The sequence below is a fragment of the Pseudophryne corroboree genome, chromosome 4 (genome assembly GCF_028390025.1).
Source record: "Pseudophryne corroboree isolate aPseCor3 chromosome 4, aPseCor3.hap2, whole genome shotgun sequence".
In the NCBI taxonomy this organism is placed as follows: Eukaryota; Metazoa; Chordata; class Amphibia; order Anura; family Myobatrachidae; genus Pseudophryne; species Pseudophryne corroboree.
In genome coordinates this window covers 281363375-281379268 of record NC_086447.1, presented here as the reverse complement: position 1 = coordinate 281379268, position 15894 = coordinate 281363375, and positions in this window count along the sequence as shown.

The window sequence follows — 15894 nt, the reverse complement described above, 5'->3', positions numbered from 1 at the left end:
TCACCACAGGACTCTGGAGAGCTGCAGAAGTGTAACTTTACTAATTGCAAGTCATACTGAACAATTGTTGCAGCAGCACATCCTGTAATAACAAAAAAGTCCTGTATAACAAACACTTCCTATATGACAAGTAGATAGTAATAATGCATACTGTACACCTAGTGCATCCCTTCTAGTTTTTAGAGGACACAACAATGAATAATTTATATTTCTCTAACGTCCTAAGTGGATGCTGGGGACTCCGTAAGGACCATGGGGGAATAGCGGCTCCGCAGGAGACTGGGCACATCTAAAGAAAGCTTTAGGACTATCTGGTGTGCACTGGCTCCTCCCCCTATGACCCTCCTCCAAGCCTCTGTTAGATCTTTGTGCCCGAACGAGAAGGGTGCACACTAGGGGCTCTCCTGAGCTTCTTAGTGAAAGTTTTAGTTTAGGTTTTTTATTTTCAGTGAGACCTGCTTGCAACAGGCTCACTGCATCGAGGGACTAAGGGGAGAAGAAGCGAACTCACCTGCGTGCAGAGTGGATTGGGCTTCTTAGGCTACTGGACATTAGCTCCAGAGGGACGATCACAGGCCCAGCTTGGATGGGTCCCAGAGCCGCGCCGCCGGCCCCCTTACAGAGCCAGAAGGCAGAAGAGGTCCGGAAAATCGGCGGCAGAAGACGTCCTGTCTTCAACAAGGTAGCGCACAGCACTGCAGCTGTGCGCCATTGCTCTCAGCACACTTCACACTCCGGTCACTGAGGGTGCAGGGCGCTGGGGGGGGGCGCCCTGAGACGCAATAAAAACACCTTGGATGGCAAAAAAATGCATCACATATAGCTCCTGGGCTATATGGATGCATTTAACCCCTGCCAGAATACATAGAAAAACGGGAGATAAGGCCGCCGATAAGGGGCGGAGCCTATCTCCTCAGCACACTGGCGCCATTTTCCCTCACAGCTCCGTTGGAGGGAAGCTCCCTGGCTCTCCCCTGCAGTCACTACACTACAGAAAGGGTTAAAAAAGAGAGGGGGGCACTAATTAGGCGCAGTATTAACTATACAGCAGCTATAAGGGGAAAAACACTTATATAAGGTTATCCCTGTATATATATAGCGCTCTGGTGTGTGCTGGCAAACTCTCCCTCTGTCTCCCCAAAGGGCTAGTGGGGTCCTGTCCTCTATCAGAGCATTCCCTGTGTGTGTGCTGTATGTCGGTACTTTTGTGTCGACATGTATGAGGAGAAAAATGATGTGGAGACGGAGCAGATTGCCTGTAATAGTGATGTCACCCCCTAGGGGGTCGACACCTGAGTGGATGAACTGTTGGAAGAAATTACGTGACAGTGTCAGCTCTGTATAAAAGACAGTGGTTGACATGAGACAGCCGGCTACTCAGCTTGTGCCTGTCCAGATGTCTCATAGGCCGTCAGGGGCTCTAAAGCGCCCGTTACCTCAGATGGCAGATATAGACGCCGACACGGATACTGACTCCAGTGTCGACGGTGAAGAGACAAATGTGACTTCCAGTAGGGCCACACGTTACATGATTGAGGCAATGAAAAATGTTTTACACATTTCTGATAATACGAGTACCACCAAAAAGGGGTATTATGTTCGGTGAGGAAAAACTACCTGTAGTTTTCCTGAATCTGAGAAATTAAATGAGGTGTGTGATGATGCGTGGGTTTCCCCCGATAACAACTGATAATTTCTAAAATGTTATTGGCATTATATCCTTTCCCGCCAGAGGTTAGGGTGCGTTGGGAAACACCCCCTAGGGTGGATAAAGCGCTCACACGCTTGTAAGAACAAGGGCTCTACCCTCTCCTGAGATGGCCGCCCTTAAGGATCCTGCTGATAGAAAGCAGGAGGGTATCCTAAAATGTATTTACACACATACTGGTGTTATACTGCGACCAGCAATCGCCTCAGCCTGGATGTGCAGTGCTGGGTTGGCGTGGTCGGATTCCCTGACTGAAAATATTGATACCCTAGATAGGGACAGTATATTTTTGCCTATAGAGCATTTAAAAGATGCATTTCTATATATGCGTTATGCACAGCGGAATATTTGCCGACTGGCATCAAGTCTAAGTGCGTTGTCCATTTCTACCAGTAGAGGGTTATGGACACGTCAGTGGTCAGGTGATGCGTATTCCAAACGGCATTTGGAAGTATTGCCTTATTAAGGGGAGGAGTTATTTGGGGTCGGTCTTTCAGACCTGGTGGCCACGGCAACAGCTGGGAAATCCACGTTTGTACCCCAGGTCGCCTCTCAACATAAGAAGACGCTGTATTATCAGGCGCAGTCTTTTCGTGGACAAGCGGGCAAAAGGTTCCTCATTTCTGCCCCGTGACAGAGGGAGAGGAAAAAGGCTGCAGAAATCAGCCAGTTCCCAGGAACAGAAACCCTCTCCCGCCTCTGCCAAGCCCTCAGTATACGCTGGGGCTTTACAAGCAGAATCAGGCACGGTGGGGGGCCCGTCTCAATGAATTTCAGCGCGCAGTGGGCTCACTCGCAAGTAGACCCCTGGATCCTTCAGGTGATATCTCAGGGGTACAAATTAGAATTCGAGACGTCTCCCCCTCGCCGTTTCCTAAAGTCGGCTTTACCGATGTCTCCTTCTGACAGGGAGACAGTTTTGGAAGCCATTCACAAGCTGTATTCCCAGCAGGTGATAATCAAGATACCCCTCCTGCAACAGGGAACGGGGTATTATTCCACACTGTTGTGGTACCGAAGCCGGACGGCTCAGTGAGACCGATTCTAAATCTAAAATCTTTGAACACTTACATACAGAGGTTCAAATTCAAGATTGAGTCACTCAGAGCAGTGATTGCGAACCTGGAAGAAGGGGACTACATGATGTCTCGGGACATCAAGGATGCTTACCTTCTTGTCAAAATTTACCCTTCTCACCAAGGGTACCTCAGGTTTATGGTACAGAACTGTCACTATCAGTTCAGACGCTGCCGTATGGATGGTCCACGGCACCCCGGGTCTTTACCAAGGTAATGGCCGAAATGATGATATTCCTTCGAAGGAAGGGAATTTTAGTTATCCCTTACTTGGACAATTCCCTGATAAGGGTAAGATCCAGGGAACAGTTGGAGGTCGGTGTAGCACTATCTCAGGTAGTGTTGCGGCAGCACGATTGGATTCTCAATATTCCAAAATCGCAGCTGGTTCCGACGACTTGTCTTCTGTTCCTAGGGATGATCCTGGACACAGTCCAGAAAAAGGTGTTTCTCCCGGAGGAGAAAGCCAGGGAGTTATCCGAGCTAGTCAGGAACCTCCTAAAACCGAGCCAAGTCTCAGTGCATCAATGCACAAGGGTTCTGGGTAAAATGGTGGCTTCCTACGAAGCAATCCCATTCGGCAGATTCCACGCAAGAACTTTCCAGTGGTACCTGCTGGACAAATGGTCCGGGTCGCATCTTCAGATGCATCAGCGGATAACCCTGTCACCAAGGACAAGGGTGTCCCTTCTGTGGTGGTTGCAGAGTGCTCATCTTCTAGAGGGCCGCAGATTCGGCATTCAGGACTGGGTCCTGGTGACCACGGATGCCAGCCTGCGAGGCTGGGGAGCAGTCACACAGGGAAGGAATATCCAGGGCTTATGGTCAAGCCTGGAGACATCACTTCACATAAATATCCTGAAGCTAAGGGACATTTACAATGCTCTAAGCTTAGCAAGACCTCTGCTTCAAGGTCAGCCGATGTTGATCCAGTCGGACAACATCACGGCAGTCACCCACGTAAACAGACAGGGTGGCACAAGAAGCAGGAGGGCAATGGCAGAAGCCGCAAGGATTCTTCGCTGGGCGGAAAATCATGTGATAGCACTGTCAGCAGTATTCATTCCGGGAGTGGACAACTGGGAAGCAGACTTCCTCAGCACGACCTCCACCCGGGAGAGTGGGGACTTCACCCAGAAGTCTTCCACATGATTATAAACCGTTGGGAAAAACTCGACAGGTATTGCGCCAGGTCCAGGGACCCTCAGGCAATAGCTGTAGACGCTCTGGTAACACCGTGGGTGTACCAGTCAGGGTATGTGTTCCCTCCTCTGCCTCTCATACCCAAGGTACTGAGATTGATAAAATGGAGAGGAGTAAGCACTATATTCGTGGCTCCGGATTGGCCAAGAAGGACTTGGTAACCGGAACTTCAAGAGATGCTCACGGAGGATCCGTGGCCTCTACCTCTAAGAAGGGACCTGCTCCAGCAAGGACCCTGTCTGTTCCAAGACTTACCGCGGCTGCGTTTGACGGCATGGCGGTTGAACGCCGGATCCTGAAGGAAAAAAGGCATTCCGGATGAAGTCATCCCTATCCTGATCAAAGCCAGGAAGGATGTAACCGCAAAAACATTATCACCGCAATTGGCGAAAATGTGTTGCGTGGTGCGAGGCCAGTAAGGCCCGACGGAGGAAATTCAACTGGGTCGATTCCTACATTTCCTGCAAACAGGAGTGTCTATGGGCCTGAAATTGGGGTCCATTAAGGTTCAAATTTCGGCCCTGTCAATTTTCTTCCAAAAAGAACTAGCTTCAGTCCCTGAAGTTCAGACGTTTGTAAAAGGGGTACTGCATATACAGCCTCCTTTTGTGCCTCCAGTGGCACTTTGGGATCTCAATGTAGTTTTGGGTTCCAAAAGTCACATTGGTTTGAACCACTTAAATCTGTGGAGTTAAAATATCTCACATGGAAAGTGGTCATGCTGTTGGCCCTGGCCTGGGCCAGGCGCGTGTCAGAATTGGCGGCTTTATCCTGAAAAAGTCCTTATCTGATTTTCCATTCGGACAGGGCGGAATTGAGGACTCGTCCTCAGTTTCTCCCTAAGGTGGTTTCAGCGTTTCACCTGAACCAACCTATTTGTGGTGCCTGCGGCTACTAGGGACTTGGAGGACTCCAAGTTGCTAGACGTTGTCAGGGCCCTGAAAATATATGTTTCCAGGACGGCTGGAGTCAGGAAATCTGACTCGCTGTTTATCCTGTATGCACCCAACAAGCTGGGTGCTCCTGCTTCTAAGCAGACTATTGCTCATTGGATTTGTAGTACAATTCAGCTTGCACATTCTGTGGCAGGCCTGCCACAGCCAAAAATCTGTAAATGCCCACTCCACAAGGAAGGTGGGCTCATCTTGGGCGGCTGCCCGAGGGGTCTCGGCTTTACAACTTTGCCGAGCAGCTACTTGGTCAGGAGCAAATACGTTTGTAAAATTCTACAAAATTGATATCCTGGCTGAGGAGGACCTGGAGTTCTCTCATTTGGTGCTGCAGAGTCATCCGCACTCTCCCGCCCGTTTGGGAGCTTTGGTATAATCCCCATGGTCCTTACGGAGTCCCCAGCATCCACTTAGGACGTTAGAGAAAATAAGAATTTACTTACCGATAATTCTATTTCTCGTAGTCCGTAGTGGATGCTGGGCGCCCATCCCAAGTGCGGATTGTCTGCAATACTGGTACATAGTTATTGTTACCAAAAAATCGGGTTATTGCTGTAGTGAGCCATCTTTTCTAGAGGCTCCTCTGTTATCATGCTGTTAACTGGGTTCAGATCACAAGTTGTACGGTGTGATTGGTGTGGCTGGTATGAGTCTTACCCGGGATTCAAAATCCTTCCTTATTGTGTACGCTCGTCCGGGCACAGTATCCTAACTGAGGCTTGGAGGAGGGTCATAGGGGGAGGAGCCAGTGCACACCAGATAGTCCTAAAGCTTTCTTTAGATGTGCCCAGTCTCCTGCGGAGCCGCTATTCCCCCATGGTCCTTACGGAGTCCCCAGCATCCACTACGGACTACGAGAAATAGAATTATCGGTAAGTAAATTCTTATTTTTTGTAACTCAAGGGTAATCCAATTCTTTGTTGGTATGGGCCAATGAGAAGGCTTTGTGATTGAGTATTAAGAAATTAAAGGTTTTCTTTGAGAAGTTTTGTATTGCAAACAAAGGTTGGTTTAGGAGACAGAAAATAGCATTACATCAGAGAACTGGATTCTCACCAATCTAATGGACACAGGTATCTAAAGAACCAGATACCTGTACCACACATGCATGGGTGAGTCACAAGCATACTAGTCTACATTCCTGCATATTGCAGGAAACTTCCAGCTCACTATGGAGTCTCCCACTGCCCAGCTACAGATGTGTTCTCATACATATTGCCTCAATATTCCACACAGCAGGAGATGCCTTGCATGAGAGAGCTGACATATCCCATATTTTTGCAGAAAATTTGCATTCTCATCCCTATTCAAATAGGATTCAAAAGCAGATTCTGCCAATTAAAATGATATGCAGCATGCCTATATTATGTGTTTGACCATGCCTGTATCTGCATATGAAATGGTATACAGATATACACTCCTCATCTATCCCTTTAATAGGATTAATTGAGCTATGGCAGTCGGATTTACTCCCCTGCTGTAATTAGTTAATCCCCTGCTGGATTGTTCTCTCTGTATTGTATTGCAGCTGAGAACAATAGATGAAAGGCTTAAACTAATAAACCTTGGTGCACCTAAGCGAAGCAGAGAAGCCTAGATGAGCGATGCTCCATTTGTAGCATAGGAAAACACTGTAGCATAGCATTTTGTATGCAGATACAGCCATGGTCACACACAGAATTTAGGCATGCCACATATTATTTTATTCAGCATAACCTGCTTGTGCATCCTAATTACATTGTTTTTGCATATAAGACAAATATAAATGGAAAAAGGTCAAATGAAAAGATGCTAAGTGCTAACAATTTAAGCCATGGCATGGTGAGACTAGAAAGGCTATTTAATGTGCCAGGAGGCTAGATGTATGTGGACACATCTGTAAGTTTCTCAAAAACCTTGGATTTACAGTAGCACTACCTGAGTTCAGATACGACAGGAACAGGGCCAGCAGGAGAGAAGCGAACAGAGGAGATGTAGCCAGTACAGAGGGAACCCCACACTACTCAGTGTTAGGGAACCCCAGCACAATTGTGTAAGAACTCTACTGTGGGGGATCTTCTGCCTACAACAGCCACCCATTGTTCCCTTAGTGTATGATACACCCTCGTACTTAGGGTGCCGCCAGGTCTTAAATCTCCAGCAGTGGAGGCTTACACAATTGACTGGATACTGCAGGACAGGAGGCTGGAGTAATATACAAAGTATGAATGAACTGATACACGAAGTGTTAGGGCAGGTCGAGGTCAGGACCTCAGCAGATACAGTTGAAACACAGTGAGGTGGTAAGAAACACTGTCCAGTTGGAATTCACTTGCAGGATGGGTACAGGGTAAATGCACTGAGGGAGTACACAAGTAGTTAATATGACATAAACAAGGCAAAGGTACAGGCAAGGCAAGAAGGCTTGGCTTCTGACAGGCACAGTATCCACCAAACATGCACAGTATCCACAGGACAGATGCTAGGTATCAGGAACCTGGGACACAGGCCAGAAGCTTACACCTCAGCATGAACTATAAACGAAACAGGTCAGAGGGACTGGCTGCCTTATAAGAGGGAAAGCAACCAATGAGGAACACAAAAACAGCTAGCCCACAATATCGAGAAAACACAGTACAGCTGAATAACCACAGGTAGTCTAACTTCAAGATTCGCTAGGCAACCAGAGACACAGTAGTTGTCCAGCACCCCAGTTGCCTAGCAACCAGTGGGGGCCTCCAGCCCATGCAGCTGGAAGACTCAATGGAGCAGTTGCTTGGCAACAACCAGGACTCATGACAGGAACAAGCTATACAGTGGCTTGTAACACACAGCCTCCGTGCTCTGCTCAGTCTCAGCGTAGACAGGAAGTGTGGTTACTTTCACTTCTTGCCTGTAGCTGAGCTGCTAGAGTCAGATAGAACTTGCTGAGAAGCAGCTGCAGGACCTGCATAGATGATACTGCTATAGCGAGGGGGGCAGAGACATGGAGAGTGTGGGCTCTGGGGCTGATGATACTGCTATAGGGTGGGGGCAGATACAAGCAGAGTGGGGGCTCAGGAGATTGATACAACTAATATGGGAGGGGAGAAGCAGAGACATGGTGAGCCGGGTCTGAGGAGAATGATAACACTGCTATAGCAGGGTGGAGGCAGAGACATGGTGAGTGGGGACGCAGAAGGCTCATAACATTGATATGGGAGGGGGGCAAACACATGGAGAGTGGGAGCTCTGGGGCTGATTATACGGCTATAGGGATGGGTGGCAGAGACATGGTGAGTGAGAAATCAGTGGGGAGAGAGGGAGGCAGAGACATGTGAGTGAGGATTCAGGAGGCTGATTACACTGCTAAGAGGGTAGAGGGAAATAGAGACATGGAGAGTGGGGGCTCAGGGGGAGATGACAATGCTATGGGGGGAAGTGGAGATGACACTGCTATGGGAGGAAGTCAGAGACATGGAGAGTGGCGGCTCATGGGGTGGAGCTATGGGAGATAGAGACATGGATAGTGGGGGCTCACTGCACGATACACCTATGAGTGAATCTAGACTTGACCTATGACAGATTATGACATGCCTCCTCAATGGCGTGCCACGCTATTTATTACCAGTTATTTATATAGCGCACACATATTCCACAGCACTTTACAGAGAATATTTGGCCATTCACATCAGTCTTTGCACCAGTGGAGCTTACAATCTATATTCCCTACCACATGTACACGCACACACATTCACATTAGGGTTCATTTTGTTGGGAGCAAATTAACCTACCTGTATATTTTTGGATTGTGGGAGGAAACCAGAGTGCCCGGAGGAAACCCACGCAAGTATGGGGAGAATATACAAACTCCACGCAGTTAGGGCCATGGTGAGAATTGAACTCATGACCTCAGTGCTGTGAGCCAGTAATGCTAACCATTACACCATCCGTACTGCCCATGTGTATAGCATTCTACTACCTGCCATAATCTCTCTCAAACTATTTTCCAAAGTATGCAAGTACTGTATGGTCACAGGATGAACATTAATTCTGATGCTAAGATTTGAAACTGTAACAATAATGAACCACACGATATGAAATAAGTCAAGGTAATAAAGTTTATCAATATAATAAAGAAATACAGAATATACTGAACTCAGTAATTAAACATGAATCTACCTTAATCTTTCAGAAGAGATAAACACAAGACAAACAGTCCAGGAAAACAAATGTCAAATTACAGTAGCAGAGTATAATAAGCTTTAGAGTAAAGAAGAGGGTATCCAGATGATAAGTGCACCTTAATTAGGTCGACAGTCAATATGTCGACCCAATATGGTTAACAGTCAATAGGTTGACAGATTGACAGTGCCATTGGTCAACTAGTACAAAAAGGTTGACATGACAATGGTCGACACACCTTTTGGGAGTATTTTTTTACATTTTTTAAAACTTTTTCATACTTTAGCATCCATGTGGACTACGATTGGGAATAATAACAATGCCCAGAGCATGGTGAGTGAAGCCATACACTAATTGTGGTTCCATGTGCTTTGATGGACAATAAAAACTAAAACATGTTGTGTCAACCATTTTGGATGTTGACCATTCTTCATGTCGACCTACTGTATTCATGTGTTAACTTTTGTAACTGTCAACCTTTTTCAGTGTCTACCTTTTACCTGTTGACCCTTTTAATCCAGTCGCCCTTTTCCATGTCCACAATATGTGATCAACCTATTGACTCAACCTAATTAGGGATGATATCCATACCCAAAGAAAAATAGTGTTTCTGCAGCAGGGTACACTGGTATTCCACAGGGAATAACATTGGGGTGTAGAGTAGGATCTTGATCCGAGGCACCAACAGGCTAAAAGCTTTGATTGTTCCCAAGATGCTCAGCGCTACCTCCTCTATAACCCCGCCTCCGTGCACAGGAGCTCAGTTTGTAAGTTGGTGCCTGCAGTGCAGGCAGCTAAAAGGCAGGGCTGCTCCAGCAGCCCTAAGAAGAGCTATTTTAAAGAAGATAGAAGACTTCAAGGGCTGCAGCAGAGGCACTCTAGTGCTAAATATCATTCTGCTATCTCCTGCTGCAGCTCCATCACCTCCCCCAGCGGCGCTGTATGCTCCCGCTTCCCTGGTTGCAGGGTACTTACAGCAAGGCTCCGGTTCTTCACCCATGGCACACACACTAACCGAAGTTCTCAGGGATCACATGGTCGCACTCAGGGAGGAGGTAAGAGGGTCCCCCAGACGGGACCCGCAGGAAATTGTGATCCGCCGCGGCCATTAGGAGGCGGGCCGCGTGCGCTGGCGTGGACACTGTGGCAGTACAGGGACCCCACTAGACCACCAGGGCAAGGGCACAGGTCAGATTAGGCTATAATGCACATTATTAAGGCCCGCAGTCCAGCAAGGGGATAAGGCTCTGGACTGTAGCCCCTCCCCCAGCCCCTGGGCGCCATTTAGAGTAAATGTTCCCGCCCTGGAGCTGCATCTCTCTGTCTCCCTCACTCCCTGTCAGCATTTGGGCGCCATTACACACAGCTGCGCTGATTCTGGGACTGCTGGGTGATGCTTCCCCTGTAAAGCCTGCATCATCAGCGCTCTTCATTTACAGGACACTTAAGTATTCTACATGTCGTTTAGACAGTGTTAGTTAAGAACAAGTGCATACTTCAGGGTTATTTAGTACAAGTACCCTGTGATATTCATCCAGTTTTTACTGTGCATTGATGTATCTGTTTATATACATAGCTTTACTCAGTAATAGTATTGCTAGTCCAGTGCAGTTTTATTGTTTGTCATAATTCCTGCATTGTACATGTGACTGTGTGTGTGTGTGCATATAGCTGCTGGGTGATCTCTACTCCATGTATCTCACTCTTACTGCTATCCCTATATTCTGTAACCTGATTGGGCTCCGTGCATCAGGGTTATTAGATAATATAGGTATTTCACAGGATATACATATTTTGTATTTTTCTCTGTGTTTTTCAGTCACATTTTACCTCAGATATCCTCTGTTTGTGCTGTCACACTGCACGGGGGGTTGTGTTAGGTATTATATCTGCTAATATTGTACTGTTTCGCCCGTGGTTTATGCTTTCATATCATGTCAGCTACAGGGAACGATGGGTCTGGGGCTGATTCCGCCGTGCGCGGTTATGATGTCCCAAATGCATTTGAGGATAACATGGCTGCGGAGGGCTCAGGTTTTAGGGGTTCTGTACCCCCCAGTCAGTTTGTAACAATGGGGGAACATCAGGGACTGCCTTGGCCTGCCTTTTCTAATTTACTGACTACGCTGGTAACTAGACTTGCGCCCCCTATGGGACCTCCTATGCCTTATCAGCCTTATATGGTCCCTGCGGTTAATCCGCCATGGACAGATGCTCTGTCCACTCAGTTACAGCACTTGAATAACTCTTTGGATAAATGTATTCCTGACCCTCGCCCGCCTAAGACTAAACCTAAGAAGTTCTCTAAGTGGGCTGTTACTTTCTCTCAATCCACGCATGTTCCGGATACATCTTCTGATGAAGATGGCGTGTATACTGACCCCACAGACTCTGATCATGACGTTTCTGATGGGGAATATGTTTCACAGGTACATGTTACTGATCTATTAGAGGCTATCAGGCTCATTCTTCAGATTGATGATGATCCTGAGCCTGCTACTACCTCTAAGAAACCGGACAGGTTCAAACGTCAGATGGTTACTAAATTGGTTTTACCTCATTCTGAACACTTGGTTGACATACGCCAGGAATCCTGGGAGAACCCAGGAAAGAAATTCACCTCGCACAAGAAGATGCTAGCCCGCTATCCCCTTGCAGCAGATTTGAGTAAAAATTGGGAAACGCCACCGCCGGTGGATTCGCAAATCGCTCGGCTGGTGGTGTTATCTGCTCTGTCTGTTACTACTGTCACTTCTTTCAAGGAGCCGACGGATAAGCGTGTGGAGGGCTGCTTAAAAGCTATCTATACCCTTGCAGGGGCTGCGCTTAGGTCCACCATTGCGGCTACTTGGGCCACAGAAGCTATTGAGGCGTGGGCAAAGGAAATAGAGGCTGAGTTTCTGTCCAATTTTTCTGAACATGACAGACAATGTCTCTCTTATATTGTCACGGCATCTCATTACATTAAAGAAGCAGCTTCAGATGCAGGTGTTCTGGCAGCCAAGGCTGCTACAACATCCATTTTGGCTCGCCGTATTCTCTGGTTGCTGTCCTGGTTGGTGGACTTGGACTCTAAGAAAACCCTGGAGGTGCTCCCATTTAAAGGAAACATCCTCTTTGGTGAGGATCTCAACAAGATTGTCGCTGACTTGGTGTCTGCTAAGACCGCATGTCTACCTAGTACTACTCCTTCAGCCCCGAAGGCTAAGAGTACTTCCTTTCGTTCTGTTCACCCTCCGGGTAAAACAAAGGGTCAGGTGTACCTGAAACAGTCTCGCACTTCCAAACCCACAAAGCCCAAGCCTAAACGTGCCTGGGCTGCCCGTCAGCCGGATTCCAAATCTGACAAGCCTGCGGCATGATGGGGCGGGCCTCCCCCTGGGGGATCCCAGGGTGGGAGGCCAACTTCTACAGTTCACCCAAGTATGGTTGACGACCACTTCAGATGCTTGGGTACGGGAAGTCGTCACTCATGGATACGCTATATCCTTCAAGACACGTCCCCCTCCTTGCTGTTGCCTGATGGACATCCCTTCAGATCAGGTGAAGGCAACAACTCTCCGTTTAGTGGTACAATCCCTTCTGGGCACCGGAGTGGTAGTGCCGGTGCCTCTGGCTCAGAGGGGCAGGGGGTACTATTCAACGCTGTCCCTAGTCCCCAAACCGAATGGTTCCTCATGGCCCATTCTCAACCTCAAGTCTTTGAACAAGTTTGTGAGGGTCTCCAAGTTTTGTATGGCGACCCTTCACGCTATTGTCCTGGCTTTTGGAACCAGGTGACTATATGGTATCCCTGGATATACAGGATGCTTACCTGCATATCCCTATTGCCATGTCACATAAGCAATACCTGCGGTTTGCTATTGGCAATCTCCATTACGAATTCCGCGCCTTACCGTTTGGTCTGACCATGGCTCAGGAAATTTTCACCAAGGTCATGGCAGTTATAATGGCTTCACCCCGCCACCGGGGCATACAGATCCTGCCGTATCTGGATGACCTGCTGATCCTGGCCAATTCCCCAGAAGTTCTCCTCCGTCATTTGGATCTGGTCCCTGCCCAGAGCATGGTGCATCTGGGAGCGTTGTTGGACACACACAACCAGAGGTTGTTTTTGTCACAGGAGAAAGTCCTGAAGCTTCAGGACAAGATACGTTGCTTCCTCCCTCATCCGCGTGTGTCGATACACTCAGCGATGCAAGTACTAGGCCTCATGATGTCGGCTTTCACCATGGTGGAGTATGCTCAATTTCATTCCCGCCCTCTACAGATACTGATTCTTGTCAAATGGGATGGCCTGCCTTGCCGGATCAGGTCTCACATGATCTCCTTGTCTCCGGAGGTCTGTCTGTGACTGACCAGGTGGCTGCAGGACCAACGATTGATCAGGGGTCGTCCCTTCTGGATCTCCAACTGGGTCCTTCTGATGATGGATGCCAGTCTGAGGGGTTGGGGCACAGTGTTGGAGCAACACTCTCTTCAGGGTTGATGGACCAGGGAGGAGTCTCTCCTCCCAATAAACATTCTGGAATTGCGGGCAGTGTTCATTGCTCTGAAACTGGCCCGGCATCTGGTACTGCACAGGCCTGTTTAAGTACAGTCAGACAACGCCACCAGGGTGGTGTACATAATTCATCAAGGTGGCACTCAAAGCCGCATGGCAATGATGGAAGGGTCAAAGATTCTTCAATGGGCGGAACGCCATCTGCCAGCCATATCGGCAGTGTTCATTCCGGGAGTCCTCAACTGGGAAGCGGACTTCCTCAGTCGTCAGGACGTACACGCCACAGAGTGGAGCCTTCATCCAGAAGTATTTCAACTCCTAGTGGACAAGTGGGGCCTACCAGATGTAGACCTGATGGCATCTCAACACAATCACAAGGTTCCGGTCTTCGGAGAAAGAACAAGGGATCCTCAATGCGGTGTTCATGGACGCAATGGCAATTCCATGGAACTTTCGTCTGCCGTACGTGTTCCCTCCGGTGTCACTCCTGCCCAGAGTAGGGAGGAAGTTCAAGCAAGAAGGAGGAATCCTTCTTCTAATAGCTCCAGCGTGGCAAAGATGGCATTGGTTCTCAGACCTACATGGTCTCTTGCTAGAGCATCCACTTCTGCTTCCGCAACGACCAGACCTCCTTGTTCAGGGCCCTTGTGTTTACTAGGATTTGGCCTGACTGGCTTTGACGGCGTGGCACTTGAAGCTTCCGTACTGAGGGCCAAAGGATTTTCTGAGGCGGTCATTCAAACTATGTTGAAGGCCCAAATATAGTGGAAAAAGGGGGGGGACCTGGATTGCACATCCTATTACTAAAGATATGAAGAGGTGCTATCATGCTGAGGCTTCTAATACTATGCTGGAGGAAGAGAGATGCAGATGCACACTCTTAGTACTAAGAAAACTGATAGTAAAAATAATTTAAATAAACCCTCACAATTAATATGGAGTGTAATTGAAGTTCTTAGCACACATTTGCACAAATATGCGGGCCCATGTACCGCGGCCAGGTGACATCATCACATGGGTCCCTAACATTCCTCTTACTATCACATTCTATAAATTTATTCAGGACTTACCTCTAAATAGGGCCTTATCAATGTGTGATCTGAAATGCAGGAACCCAGCTAATTAAAACACCTGAGGGTGAATGGGAGGAGTGCCAATACCAGATGAAGGAAGCCTTGCCTTCCAGTGTACAATATATACACAAATATAGTGGAAAAAGGGGGGGACCTGGATTGCACATCCTATTACTAAAGATATGAAGAGGTGCTATCATGCTGAGGTTTGTAATACTATGCTGGAGGAAGAGAGATGCAGATGCACACTCTTAGTACTAAGAACACTGATAGTAAAAATGATTTAAATAAACCCTCACAATTAACATGGAGTATAATTGAAGTTCTTAGCACACATTTGCGCAAATGTGCGGGCCCATGTACCGCGGCCAGGTGACATCATCACATGGGTCCCTAACATTCCTAATACTATCACATTCTATAAATTTATTCAGGACTTACCTCTAAATAGGGCCTTATCAATGTGTGATCTGAAATGCAGGAACCCAGCTAATTAAAACACCTGAGGGTGAATGGGAGGAGTGCCAATACCAGAGGAAGGAAACCTTGCCTTCCAGTGTACAATATATACACAAATATAGTGGGAAAAAGGGGGGGACCTGGATTGCACATCCTATTACTAAAGATATGACCCGCTGATTACTAAAGAATGTATGAACGTCAGGCAGGGTGTTTTACGGATTCAACCTCCCTATGTCCCACCTGTGGCTCCTTGGGATTTGTCGTGGTTCTGGAGATTTTGCAAGAGTCTCCGTTTGAACCTCTTGAATCTGCGGACCTTAAGTGGCTTTCCCTAAAGGTCTTGTTTCTGCTGACTATTGCCTCTGCTCGACGGGTATCAGATTTGGGTGTCTTGTCTTGTCGGTCCCCCTATCTGATTTTTTACCGTGACCGGGCAGTTCTTCGAACGCGCCCTGGTTATCTACCTAAGGTGGTGTCTTCTTTCCACCTTAACCAGGAGATTGTGGTTCCGGGCCTTTGTCTCTCCGGATTTATCCTCCAAAGAGTGGTCTTTGGATGTGGTACGGGCTTTCCATATCTATGTGAAGAGGACAGCCTCCGTTAGGAAGTCTGATTCTCTCTTTGTACTGTTTGCTTTTCACAAAAGTGGCTAGCCTTCTAACAAGCAGACCTTGGCCATATGGATTAGAATGGTGATTGCACATGTTTATGTACAGGCTGGCCATCCAGCCCCTGCTACCATCAAAGCCCATTCTTCTCGGTCTGTTGAACCTTC